The sequence below is a fragment of the Lissotriton vulgaris genome, unplaced genomic scaffold, assembly GCF_964263255.1.
Source record: "Lissotriton vulgaris unplaced genomic scaffold, aLisVul1.2 SCAFFOLD_1488, whole genome shotgun sequence".
Classification (NCBI taxonomy): Eukaryota; Metazoa; Chordata; class Amphibia; order Caudata; family Salamandridae; genus Lissotriton; species Lissotriton vulgaris.
Window position 1 is genome coordinate 252,436 of NW_028251114.1, and position 14,259 is coordinate 266,694.

At 45.1% G+C, this 14,259-nt stretch overlaps 1 protein-coding gene and 1 long non-coding RNA gene across 3 annotated transcripts in view; one reads left to right on the top strand and one right to left on the bottom strand.

Moving 5' to 3' along the window:
* Positions 1-14,259, top strand: part of LOC147663023 (transmembrane channel-like protein 7) — a 496,357-nt gene that overhangs the window by 210,090 nt on the left and 272,008 nt on the right. The window lies entirely within an intron of this gene.
* Positions 9,893-11,210, bottom strand: LOC147663024 (uncharacterized). Its single transcript, XR_015305443.1, has 4 exons — positions 11,133-11,210; positions 10,924-11,030; positions 10,408-10,483; positions 9,893-9,997 (listed from the first exon to the last, which is right to left on the bottom strand). It is a non-coding gene; the product is annotated as an uncharacterized LOC147663024 (long non-coding RNA).

Below are 14,259 nucleotides of genomic sequence, written 5' to 3' on the forward strand. Positions count from 1 at the left end.
GGAGCACGCTGCTCCGGAACCCATAAAGGATTAGTGTTGAGTTAGTATTGTGAAATATAAAAGTAATTTGAGCGGTGGATATTAGTCCGTTATTTGAATTGAGAAGGATACCGGAGGGATAGAAGAGGGAAAAATGGTTAGCATTGGGGTGTTGGAGTACTTACTTGGCGAGTAGCACGCTACTCCGGAACCCTATTCTAGATTAACAAGATATTAGACAATTCATGGCACGCAAACCATTGTGTTTTTGTAGTTGGGCTTCTTCTAGAGACTGTCTTGAATACACTTCACCTTGGAGCCTCTTTTGTGATGGTAACATTAACCCTGTACCGCTCTCCAGTATCCAAGAATATCCTTCAGTCAGCGCTCTCCAGTATCCAGGAATAACCTTCCAGTCAGCCTCTTTCGCTCTTCCCCAAGAGATCACATAAAGTAATGGAAGTTTCCTGGAGATACACAATTCCAAGTTAGAATGGAAACTGCTTAACATTCGCTGCACGATAACAATGGCCATGAATTCTGACTCTGCCCCCCTCCTCCCTTCCCCGCTAAAAGTGCCCTAGAGAAAATAATTGGCCTTGCATAAATATGAATGAGGGTGAATGGTCACCACTAAGTTATAGATTGCAATTTCTTGACAGCAACTTAAGCAGTCATCATGCGTTGGAAGTTTTCTTTGCCTACAACTGAATGTTTCACCAAATTATTTATTATACCCAATACATAAAAATAATATTTAAAAGGGACTTGTATTTTTCACATATATATGGACTTTGCCTTGATTGTCAAGGTGAATTTTTAAAAGAATACAGCAATTCAGTTCATCAGCGATTTCTTGTGTGTTTGTCGTCCACCAATATGCGTATACAAACATATGCACTACATTCAAACTCACACACACAGGCAAAACATTACACAGTGGTAGTCGCCACTGTGTAATTATGCTTGATACACATTTTCAATTGAAAGACATTTTTCGATTTGCCTAGAACTTTTGGTTCTGTGGATGGATTTACACAAAATGTGTCAATCTACTAGTTTAGTTAACTAATGTATGGCCTGCCCAGTTTTGTGAAGATCCATGCAGGGGCTAAAGAGTTAAGGGAGGAGTGAAAGTGAAGTGTTTTCTCATTTTATTCCCCTTACAAAATTTTGCTTGCCCCTATTGCTGCAACGGCTGAAAGTATTTACCGTTACTTTACTCTGTAAGTGTACCTTGGTTAGTCTGGTATAAATCTGATCAGTCTTTTTTGAAGTAATAAGCATTTTAAAAGAGGTTGCAGAAAACGCTTTGTTAGACCTGGCATCATTGGCGTGGGTCTCCCTTCCTCACTCCTCCTCCTCCTCCTATTTTTATGCTGACTGGATTTAGATACTCTGGCGCCGTGCCACTGCTAATCAGTGCCACAGTGCGAATGCTCCCTGTGTAAAGATGACTGTATGAATTAGGATAACCATAATACCTAGATCTGTGTAGCGTGCTCTAATAGCGAGTTACCCTCCATTTCACGGTTACTACTGTTAAACGATCCCATAGGCCAGAATGGGCGTGTTGAGGATTACCATCTATAATCCTATCTGACCCCAGGAACCTGAGAGGAACTTCAAGTTTGATATGTTTATACTCGGGACCTCGAGATACACCTTTTAGTAAGGATCATTTATAGATTCCATGTTTGGAAGTGCCTCTTCGGGAAACGCAGTCGTTTCTTGCCTAAGCTTTACAATACTCTTTGTTAGTATGTATATTAGTCGTCTGGTTTTGGAGCAGGAGGGCCCGCTGGGTCAGACCTGGCTGGAGAGAGAGATCGGTATTCGGCGCATGGGGAGTGGTGACTCTTTGATCTGAGCAAGGCTGTGCCTGGCAAGGTGAATGATGGCTCCACCTCCCACTTGGCGTCTGAAAGCAGACCCCCTCATTCTGAAAGGGCAGGATGTTGCCCCCCCGACACCACCAAACTGGTTCTTACTGGACTGAGTGATTTGTGACTTTAGAGAACAAATAATTTTCAGGTACAAAAAACGCTGCGCTGGGACTTTATTCAGGGTGTTTCGTCTAGAGGTCAAGACGAAACTCTGTCCGAGTGAACAGAGGAAAGGACTTTAAAAACTTTCACCAAGCTTGCTGAAGAAACTACCCGAGGGCCTGAACTGAGAGCGCCTCCTGCTGAAGTCTCAGGGACATTAGACTTCACGCCATCGGAATTCCTGTGCAAGGAATTCTGCTTGCAGGTGAGACCTCCGTTGAGTAATCCAGAGCCTCTGGTTCTACTGTGTGTAACGCTGATTTCAAACCTTTGCAACTTCGCTGAATCTGTATGGGCCGCTGCAGGTAAGAGAGAGCTGCCGCCACTGAGAGCTCGCCTGAATTTGAACCTCTACAACTTTGCTGAATCTGTGTGGGGTGCTGCAGCTAAGAGAGAGCTGCCGCCGCCGAGTGCCCGCACCTTTGCTAACTTTGCATCACCCTTCATCCTGTGGGCCACTGTAGCTAAGAGAGAGCTGCCGCTGCTGAGTGCCCACACCTTTGCCAACTTTGCATCGCCCTTCATCCTGTGGGCCGCCACAGCTAAGAGAGCTGCCACCGCTTAGTGCCCGCACCTTTGCATCACCCTTCTTCCTGTGGGCCGCCGCAGCTAAGAGAGAGCTGCTGCTGCTGCTGCTGAGCGCCCACACTGTTGCCAACTTGGTATTATCGTGATTCGTCCTGTGGGCCGTCGTGGCTAAGAAGGAGCTACTACCGCTGAGTGCCCACACTTTTGCTGACTTTGCCTCATTGTGATTTGTCCTGTGGGCCGCCACAGCTGAGAGAGAGCTGCTGCCGCTGAGTGCCTGCACCCTTGCTAACTTTGCCTCATCGAGATTTGTTCTGTGGGCCGTCGCAGCTAAGAGAGAGCTGCTGCCGCTGAGTGCCCGCAGCTTGTTCCCCATTGTAGAGGATTGCCGCTATCATCTCGTGGGCAGCCGCAGCCATGAGAGAGCTGCTGATGCTGTGAGCCTACCACGGAGCTGCAAGATGAGATTCATCGCCTCCACCAGCCTGGGCCGCCGTAGCCGCGTGCTGCTGCCACTGAGAACCCGCCTGTCCCCAAGTGCCCGAACCATTGTGGGTGCACGCTGCGGGCCCCTGCAGCCAAGACTTGTGGTCGCTGGTAGTCCGCCTGTCACCATCTCTGCTTCTTCGAGAAGCTGCGTGCTGTGTCCCCTTTCCCCGGCAGGTACCTGGTGTGCAACGGGTTGCATAGGCCCCGGCCTTGAGCTCAGTCATTATCACGTCCTGGGGAATACGTTATTGCCTTTTTGAGTCCCTACTAGTTTATGTGCATTGTAGCTTGTTTTAACGCTTTGTAAGTCTTGAGTTGAACGTTAAAGATATTCTTTTTCTATACCTACTTGAGTTGTGTTCTTTTGTGATGTCATTACTGCCTTATTGTGCGTGGTCATTAATGCTTCACACACTGCCTCTGAGATAGGCCTAACTGCTCCTGCTACGTTCTCACAGAGTTGAGCAGGAGTTGTCAAAGGGGGAGCCCACTTGCCCTGACTTAGGAAGAAGGGTCCAATATGGGTAATTGGCGCCAGCCATTGTCAACTAGAGACCCCGATTTCTAACAGGCTTTAAAGGGGTAAATGTTTTTTTATATCTCTACCATTCAAAGCCTTAGAGCCGTGACTCTGAGATCCTGTCAATCACATTTTGATTTTCTCGAGAAATGTGGGTGATTAGAAGAGGCTCTGAAATTTCTTTTTCTGCCAGCATTTATTTATTTATTGTTTTGTAGAGCGCGTAGTCACCCAGTGGGTATCCCAGCGCTAAAAACCTTTTTACTCACGGAAGGTGAAATTCGGGAGAGTGTCGGATTAAGGGAAGAGTAGAGTTTTGAGGGCTTTTCTGAACCGGAGGAGGTTGGGTTCTGTTCTGAGGCTCAGAGGGAGTGCATTCCACTTGTTTCCAGTGTTTACCGAGAAGCGGCGGCCACCTATGCGGGCTTTTTTCACCTTGGGGATCGTAATGAGGTTTCCGTGCTCCGAGCGGAGCGCTCTCGTGGGTCTATAGGGGGTGATCCAGTTGTTTAGTATGGGAGGGCCGGTGTTATGGAGAACCTTGTGGGCAAGACAGAGGGCTTTGAAAATGACCCTTTCCCTGATCGGAAGCCAGTGCAGCTTCCTCAGGGCGGGCTTGGCAGATGATCTGGCCGGGGTGTTTGTCAGGAGACGAGCTGCGGCGTTTTGAGCTTTTTGCAGCGTTTGCAGGGTGGATTCTGGGGCGCCCAGGTAGATGGCATTGCTGTAATCCAGCCTCGATAGAATTAGGCCCTGGATCAGCATGAGGCGTGACTGGAAAGGTAGAAGTGGAATTACCTTCCTGCAAGATTTAAGTAGACCGTAGCAAGTGCCGGCCGTCTTTCTTGCCTGAGTCCTGAAAGTCAGGTCGGTCTCCAGCCACACCCCGAGGCTCTTGACCTCCTTCTTGGGAGTGGGGGGTTCACCCATGCAGGCGGGCCAGATGTTAGAGGGGAGGTTCGTGTTTTTTTGTCCTAAGAGCAGGATCTCTGTTTTGGAGCCATTTAGCTTCAAAGCAGAGTCACTCATCCACTGATATACGCTGGAAAGGCAGTCGTGGAGATTGGAGGGCTCAAGCTTGGGGTGGGAGAGTGTCACCACCAGTTGTGTATCGTCAGCGTAGCTGACGATGGTGACTCCAAAGGGTGCGACGAGTTCCTCCAGTGGGGCCATGTAAACGTTAAACAACGTAGGGCTCAAGGAGGAGCCCTGAGGCACGCCGCACTGGAGGGGGATGGAAGGGGAGCGACTTTCGCCTTCCCATACTTGGTAGGAGCGTCGAGAGAGAAAGGACGATAGCCACTTCAGAGCTCTGCCTTTAACCCCAACAGTCCCTAGACGGTGGGTTAGGACCTGGTGGCTGACCGTGTCAAAGGCCGCGCTCAGGTCTAGGAGGACCACTGCCACTGATCCTCCTGTGTCGATGATTTCCCTAGTTCTTTCTACTGCCACGAGAAGAGCAGTGTCCGTGCCCTGACCTGGTCTAAAGCCTGTCTGTGAGTCGTTGAGGAGGTGGTTTGACTCAAGGTAGTATGACAGCTTTTTATTTGCTAGTTTTACGGCGACTTTCCCTATCCAAGGGAGAAGTGAGATAGGTCTATAGTTGGAGAGGTCTGTGGGGTCGAGCGACGGTTTCTTGAGAAGCGCTTTGACGACAGCTTCCTTCCAATTAGAAGGGACCTCTCCCTGTTCCAGTGAGATATTAATCAGGGCTGTCAGTTGGGGAACTATAGTCTGCGTGATGTTTTTGGCGAAACGTATGGGGACTGGGTCACTCGGGGCTCCGCTCTTGATTGAGGTAAGTGTGACTCTTACTTCTTCTTCTGTAACTGGGCCAAGTGACTCCAGGGAGGGTTTGTCGACGTGGGGTATCTGCTCCTCGTCTCTCTCTAAGGCATCGGGGTTGGCGGGTGGGAGGGAGACTAGAATTTTTTTAATCTTTTCGTCGAAGAAGGTGGCTAACTTGACGCATTTTTTCCCCGCTTCTTTGGGGTCCATAGGTTTCTGTGGGGGGTCCGGGACATGGAGGAGATCTTTGAGAATGGCGAAGGTCTCCTTGGATGAGCAGGAGGAGTTTTTTATTTTTTCCTCATAGTAAGTCCTTTTGGCGTCTTGTAAGGCTAGTTTGTAAGCTTTCATGGAGTGGTGATAGACGCTTTTCTCTTCTGCTGACTTGTTTTTTCTCCACGTGCGTTCTGTCTTTTTGCATTGTTTTTTAAGAGTGGTAAGGGCGGGTGTGTACCAGGAAGAGGGGCAGATTCTTTTCACGTGTTTAAGCGTGCTAGTCAGTGGAATGGAGCTATCTAGGGGTCGGACTAGCCAATCCATGAATTCTCTGTCCGCGGTGTTTGGGTCTGTGGACAAAGGGGCGATGGTGTCGCGTAATTTGGCCTCCCATTCCTCTGGTACTAGCTTGTGCCATCTTCTGGCTTGAACCCTTGTTTTTTGTTTGGGCACTGGTGTCGTTTCGAGTGACCAGTGCATAGGAATTAGCATATGGTCTGTCCAAGGCAGAGGGGTGGGGTCCTGGGCGTACAGGTTCCCGATGTTGGAGAAGATGGGGTCCAGGAGTTGACCTTTCTCATGGGTGGCTATGGGGTTTTGGAGGAGGAGGTCAGCTGTGGTGAGATCCGCGAGCAAGTTTGCTGCCGCATTGTCCGTGGGGTCCAGGAAGTGCATATTAAAATCCCCTAAGAGGAGAAAGTTAGAGACTGAGATGGTCTTGAGTAAGATGTGGTCCATCAAAGTGCTGGTGAATTCGCCTAGGGAGCCTGGAGGTCGATACACAAGCAGTCCCGAAAGGGAGGTAGATGGTGAGATCTGGATTGTGAAGTGGCAGTTCTCGCAGTCTTTAACAGTTCCGGTCTCGATTCTACATTTAAGGTGATCTTTGTAGAGTATGGCTAAGCCGCCACCTCTACCGATTGATCTATTCAGGCAGCATATTTGGTAACCGGGGGGGGTTGCATTAGCCACATCGAAGTCGCTATGCGGGGTCAGCCATGTTTCCGTCAGAAACAATAGATCTAGGAACGAGTCCTGAACGAGGATGTTGATTTCGTGGGCATGCTTTACTAAGGATCTGCAATTAAGAAGGGCAAGCCGGAGTCCTTGGTGGCGTTCTATTTCCTCAGGTTTATCGCAGAGGATACATCCTACATAGGGGGTGTCCTCCTTGAGGATGTATTTGCACTGGGGGTGTTTTCCCGGGTTCCAGGCAAGCAGTGAGCCTCTGGAGTATGAGATGCGATTTTGCGGATTGGGCATAGTAACTAGGCCTAAGGCCGTCTGGGCACAGACGGGCTTGCCTTCGGCGCGCCTTCGGCGCGCAAACGGCGCTCCCTCTGCGCTCGTCCGCTGCGCGTCCTGTGCAGGCACATTTATGGGAAACAGAGGGGGGTGTGGCCTAAGAAGGGGGCGGAGTCTGCGTGCACGCCGGTGGTGATGGCGGCGGCAGGCTGATAGCTCAAAGAATGGCGCCAACAGCTATTGACATCAGCTGTGCGCGAAGAGGGAGAGCGAGCGCTACGAGGTAGGAAGTTTGTAGTGAAACCCTCATATCAGTTTTGACTCAAGTTTCACACTGTGGAAGTTTGTTTTACACAGCAATGATAGGGTGACCTTCAGAGGTTCCTGACCTTGGCGCTAAGGGGTACCAGGAGGTGTAGATAACTAGCATGCTTGGGAAAAATTAAATGGGTGTCTCTCAAGTCACAAAATCTTTGAGTCGCAAGCGTCCATTTTAGGTGCTGGAATAGACTGCTGTTTCCCCCCCCCCCCCCCCCTTTCACATCCAAGGACTGTGTGGTGCGGAGGTAGACAGACTGCATGAGTTGGGCACATGGCCTGCCATGTGCTAATACCCAGCTGCATATGGCCTAAGGCTGTGCACAGCTGGGGTTAAGTGATGGCAGTGAGTAGTCCACCAAGCCTTGCTGCAGACTAGGTCCGGTGACCAATCCCTCTGTGTTGTTCAAAGGCTGTATGCAATGGCATATGGAGGATGGAAGGGTGTAGGCCACATGCCAAGCCCATTGATAAACTCCAGCTGTTCACTGAAGGCTATGTGCCAAGGAAGGTGACCGACAGCTGTGGGTTGCGCAAAGGGTATAACTACTGACCAGACCCTGTGCCCATCCCCCCCCCAGCGGCAGTTGGATGCTCACTGCAAGTTGGATGCAGGCCAAGCCCTATCGCCAAGCCAGCAGGAGTTGGAAAAAAAGTGTCTGACAAAAAATGTGATTAACTGAAAAAACACATTTAAAAACTGAGTTATGGTTCTGACTCAACCATGGCAAACCTCTGAAATTCATCACTTGCGGTTATCAACAGGCATTGGCACACGCCATAACTTGTGCTGACCACCATGCTCAAAACAACACGTTGCAAACAGTCCAGAAAGAAAGGAAAGAACCAAAAAGAGCATCATGGTGCAGGTTTTTTTCAGTAAATGCACAAATTAGTGTCAATTGTTATACGTTTAGGCAAATATATATCCATCTTTCGTCACTATATTCCGTGAAAAAGGAAGTGTGGTGATACTAAAACTTTTTTTTAATTTTGGCCAAAACTAATAGTCCATTGTTGCAGCCCAGTGGTAATTAAAGTTCATTTATTGTGAACAACGGATTTCTAAATGGTTTACTTAAACTTAGATCTAATACTTTTGGGTTAGACAGTATCCCCTTCCAACAGATGGTATCGTCTTTCAACCCAATCTTGTCCATTAAATGTTTTTTTGTCAGGGCTTCTCCTTTTGATCGTAATTGTTTTTGCCACTTTGTCTTCAAGGTCTTTGTCTTTGATCATGGTTGCCTTGTATAAATCAAAGGGTGTCCCCAGGCATTTAGAGTTATTTTTCGAGAGCTGGACTTAATCTCCTTTATTCGTTTCAATGCTCTGTCTATAAAGGCTTATCTTTCCCTTCACCTTTGTGGACACTTTATTCGGTGCTGTCCTTATCTTTGTTGGTTCTTTTTTTATTCAAGCGTTTTAAAACCGCTTAGTTCTTCCGTCAAAAGGCGGAACTGCTGAACGTTGATTGTCTAGAAGCCTGAAATAAAGTTAATGGCCTTACATGGCGGTTGATGCCCTGAAATTTTTGGGCATTTTATTGGTGTCCAACATAAAAAAATGCCGAAGGAAATGGTAAAGGTACTTCAAAGTAAATAAATGAACTCTCGCATAACTACCACATTCATTTTTTATGGAGCGGCAGAGAGAAACCCCCAAAACGACTCTCTGATAATGTTAATCCCCACCTTTTACGTTGCTTAGGAGGACCTTGCCTTTTTAATCAATGATGTAGATGGAGCCATTGATGCAAATCTGTGGGCTGGTAAGACATTGTTGAGTGCCGTAAATAAATTCCAATCTGAAAAAAAACCCCAAAAAACAAATCGTTTAAATTAGCCATTTTCAATTACTCCGAACCAGCATTTCTTTGTGTTCGAGGCATCAACCGGTTCAAGTAATATGACACCACAGTAGCTCCTTCTAAAGCAAGATCTAGTGAGCCCTGTGCACCTACTAGCGTTATCCATTACAAAGTCATAGACATTACCCAACGCTTCCAGATCTTTGGGATGCTGTTGAAACAATATCATGAGCCCATCCTATTCTGCACATAAGGATCTGTGGAACAGCAAAGGGGTCAACCTAATTAGCTTCTAGATATCGGGTTGTGCACCGCCAATTGTTTATTCTGTTTCAACTGTGCTCTTGGGAATCACTCCCCTCCTGGAGTGTATGTGTTACTAACTTCAAGTTGCACACTTATTACCTCATAAGTGTGTCACCCTAGGCACCAGTAATCTTGTGCTGGAATCTCCAGCGAAAATTTCAGTTCAAAGTTCAACTTAAATGCTTCTCAATAAAGTTTACTTCATACGTTGCTTTTTTGTTCAAAAACCAAAGGTGTTTTATTCACTTTTCTTTTCATTCAAAATTCAAGACAATCCATTGTTCCAATGCATTTCGGTGCTTTACTACACCTTCGTCAGGGAACGTCTAAAATTAAACAAACAAAACATATTCTAAATTCATATTACTTGATATTTGGCTGTTCTTACGCGCTGCGGGTGTAATTTGAAACTCAACTATGGTGTGGGGCTGGGCTGATTCTCTGTGTTTGATCTGTCTGTTTCCGGCATCGGTGTCGGGTGTTTATTTAGTCATTTGCGTTGTTTATGTGTTGTTAATTACGCGCTCGATACACTATGATACTATGTGTCCGTTGGTGAGGTCCCTACTACTGTTCGGCGCTGACCGTTCTTGAGACCGTAACCCCCGGCATGTGTGCTAGGTGACTACGCCCGCCATTTCTCACCTGGCTGTTGAGATGAAAAATGACATAGAAAATATGCAAACAATAATCATTAAAAAGCACTCGACGCGCGTTTCGGCAGAAAACCGCCTTCTTCAGGAGTCTCTGCTGATAATCGGTGAGGAGAGCATATATAAAGGAAAAGAGAGATATACATCAAATTAAATTAATAATACTTTAAACACTTTACATCATTTATGACAGTACATCTAAACATGGAGATAAAAATAACATACGGACACCAAAATGATTTTATATCTATCACAATTGTCTAACTTCACAACAACTCATTTAAGACATTAAATTAGGTCATTTCTTGTCACCTGGTTGACAGATACTAACGACTCTATTGTACAGTACTTCAACATTCATTAATCATATAGGGACCTCTTGTGATACATATAGGGACGCCTATAGGTTCAGTTTGTATAAATCTGTTATTCACAGCTGAAGGCTGGAAATACAACAAAGAATAGATAGTTAGGGATTAGTGCCCTTTAACATAAATAAACACTTACATTGATAGGATGTAGCGCAATAATTGATAGTTTCATACATGTAGTTACGTCAGGGCCACTTAATAGAGGCTAATACCTGATTGGAAGTAAAAAAACTGTATAAGGTACAACAGAAAAAATATAGGTGACAGGGAGAGGAACAGACATTAAGTCATTTTGAACACAATGAGCTGCCTCATTGTAGAACCTGGAAAATAAAACCCTGTGCTGCCAGATATCTAGTGAGATCTAGTGCAGATTGGCAGAGTGGAGCGAATGAAAAAGCTGGTGCCTTCTTTAAATAGTTACTATAATGGTGAACTGTGAGTCTCACAAAATTAACGTGACCAAGCTAAGGTTGAGGACCGAAAAGAGCCTCCATATAAATGATAACACAGAGTCAGACCGATAATATCATTAGAAACTGCTCGTAGCTCAGACTGTAATTCATTATAGAATCTATCAGAGCCTCGGTTCTTGTGCATGAAAATTAACAAAAAGTAAAAATAATATAACATATACTTGAAGTAAGAATACCTGAGATTGCATAAACATCGTTTTTGATAGAAAACCAAAGTAGGCAGCACCAAGAAGGATAAAGCTTAGGCTGTAGGATGATCATGGGATCCTCATAGCAGGAAATGCTATAATAATAAGAACAGCAGAATACATTAGATTATTGTTTTGCCATATGTGTAAAGATATATCTAAATTAAGGTCCAGACCTGATATAGAAAATGACCTACCTATAGAGGTCATATGTCTGTATCTAAAATCATAGGGGTAGAAATGGGCTTCTTTAGTTTAGCAAAGTAGCTCGTAGCTGTAATATAAACAGACAGAAAAGGCAGGGGGATATTAGTCAGTGGAGGAAAGGGTGACACACTCAGAAATATAGCGGGATAATAGAACTAGTATCCCTGGTGTCAGTATGGTTCCCATCTGGGTTGCCTCGCTGGATATAAACTGGACACGTACCTTATTTAGTATACAGAGTGATATGGAACTGTTCTGCTAATATCTTTGGTCAAAAACGGTGGTACAGGGAAGGCGCCGGATAGTGACAGTAATGATATAACTCTGGAAATAAACAAAACGAAATGAAGGAAATTAGTAAAACTATCCCCGTGGATAGGGATATCCGGGCCAACAAACAGAGATCTGTTGATTAAACAGTCTGCATCTCGAAGGTCTGAAGGGGTCTAAAAATCCCGTGATTCTAACTGCATCTTACCGTGAACTGAAATGCAAGCCACGGACAGCTAGATGGTGCTGCTCCAAGGCGAACGGGGTCTCACGTCACGTCTTCATCGGCCGCCTGAAAAGTAAGTCTCTGCATTACCGGGCGGATATTTAAACGTCCGGAAGTGGCGCGAAAAAGATAAGAGCAAGGAATGGTGGTAAAGGGCAAAAACGGACTATCGGTCATAATAGACTTGTGCAAGATGGCGCTCCAAACAGGGGAAAATAAAAAACGAATTGCAAGTGATTGTCAGGAGGAGGCAATATCTAGGGATGGGGGCTGCAGATAAAAAAGTTTAAAGAAGCCAAAAAATAAAGAAAATAAACGGGTCAGTGTAAAAATATTCGTAGTCCAAATAATAATAATTGAACTGGTGGTTTATGAGGAAGCGTGCTGAAGCACATCATTAACCTGGGGTACATAAAGAGTGATGAAGAAGCTATTCTAATATGGCGTCTACAGAAGCTGTAGATACATCAATGAAGACAACAGATATACTTGTTATATACTTCCACTCAAGTTGTTAAAGTGGCAGTTGATGTTTATATGTGTATAGTTGAACTTTCACTAATACACGAATCAGAAACTAAAGAGGATCTAAAAAATGTGACAAGACTAAAATATATATAAAGGACATTAATAAATAAAAAGGAAGCTCTCAAGAGATCATTGAAACTGGGGGTCATTACAGATAAAGGCGCATTGGGCCAGAGTGAGCTCAGATCAGAAGGCCGACAGGCAATTCCTGATTGCGAGAGGTTATTTCCTAAACTGGGGGTAAGAGAAATAATTAGTTGAGTGCCATATGCATAATAAACTAGTGTAAGGCTGAATACCTCCACAATGTCTGCAAAAGAGTTGATGTACATGTTGACGAGCATTAGACACAATAATGACCACTCGGATGATTTTTTTTCCACTTTAAACAAATGTTATTCATGTTCCTTTAGCAGGCTTCTTTTTTCTTCTCGCCGGATAGCTACGCTTTCAGCCCCCCTCGGACGATAACTGTTGGCCGCAATATAAGCGAGAAAGCCTTTCTAGCCACATGAAAGGAACAAAGCTTCAGAAAAGATCCAAACAATTTAGAGCCCTATTGCAAATCCCACACTCCACTGAGTCTCCCAAGGAGCACTGTGTGAGACAGTGTCTAAATTAGCACTCCAATCCACCAGGATGAGTGCTGCTTGGCCACCTTGATCTAGAGCCCATCTGAGCGCTTCTGTGACCCCTAAGAGAGTGGACTTGGTTCTGTGAAGAGGATGGAAGCCCAATTGTGAGGAATGCAGGTCATTGTGATTCAAGGTGCTCTGGTATTTATCTGCTGTATTTTTCCACTGGTAGATGGAGAGCGATGGTTTGATACTTCTCCAGTTTGGTAGACTCTAGAGATGGCATTTGTAACTAAGGTGTCACCACTGCATGCTTCAAGGTCCGTTGCACCTTTTTGGGGAACATTGTGAGACTGTTAACAACAAAAGAAAAACCAAAGCAGTGCTGGGGCTGAAGGAGAACCTCATTTGATGGTTTGAAGGCCATCAAAGTCCTCCTAGAGAATTGGACTGAAGGAGGACAAACGGGGTCCACAAGTGTTTCCCTGTCAGATAGTCGCAGGGGGCTGAACATTCAGGACCTCAGCTGGAAAAGTAGTGAAGATGTTTGGCGGATTTATTTTCTAATAACATTGTAAGTGATTGCATCTCGTCTTTGAGATAGGAGTGTGTTCGAGGAGTCAAAAATTTGACAATAGAAAATATTGTCCTAGAGTTATGGGCACCATTGAATTTCTTGGGATAATAGGCAAGGTGGGCTTCCCGAATAGCTTTATGGTAGCTCTCTTAAGTGCAGGCCAGTACATAATTTAGAGGGTCTATTCATTTTGAAGATGGCCATGTTACACACCATATAGTAGCCACCCTATGGACAAGTATAACAGCGGCTGGATTGAGAGTGGGGACAAGCAATTGCCTTATTCGTTTCAGGAGGTGGGAGTCGCAAATAAAGGACACTCCAGACGTGAATAATACTTTTAAAGTGCATTCTGGGAATGAAAGGCTAATTTTATGCCAGTGTCGTGGTACCAGGCCTCATTAGCAAGTGATTTTTATTAACTGAGAAAGTCACTCACCTGTGATCAAGGCTTGCAGGAAGCTGAAACGCCTCAGGAAGCATATGATGCTGTAATTCTTTCTCTGAAATAAAACGTTGGCAGTACCAGGAATTGGGCTTCTGCAATTTTTTGTGGATTCTAGAGGATATTCTCCGCCCCCATTCAAGCTGGAGCCGCCATGCAGGGTTTTGAGGCCCCCACAATGGAGAACAATTTGTTGGGGTTATATATATATATATATATGCATGTGTATGTATATGTATATGTATGTATATGTATATGTATGTATATGTATATGTATGTATATGTATGTATGTATGTAAATGTATGTATATGTATATATATATGTGTGTATATGTATATATATATATGTGTGTATATGTATATATGTATATATATATATATATATTACCTACTGGCGTGTCGCCAGTAGGTATATATAGTTAGGATTATTTGTCTATGGAACTTTTGAAAATTCTATGTCTAATAACTTTGGCGTTTGTGGACGGAATCGGCTGAA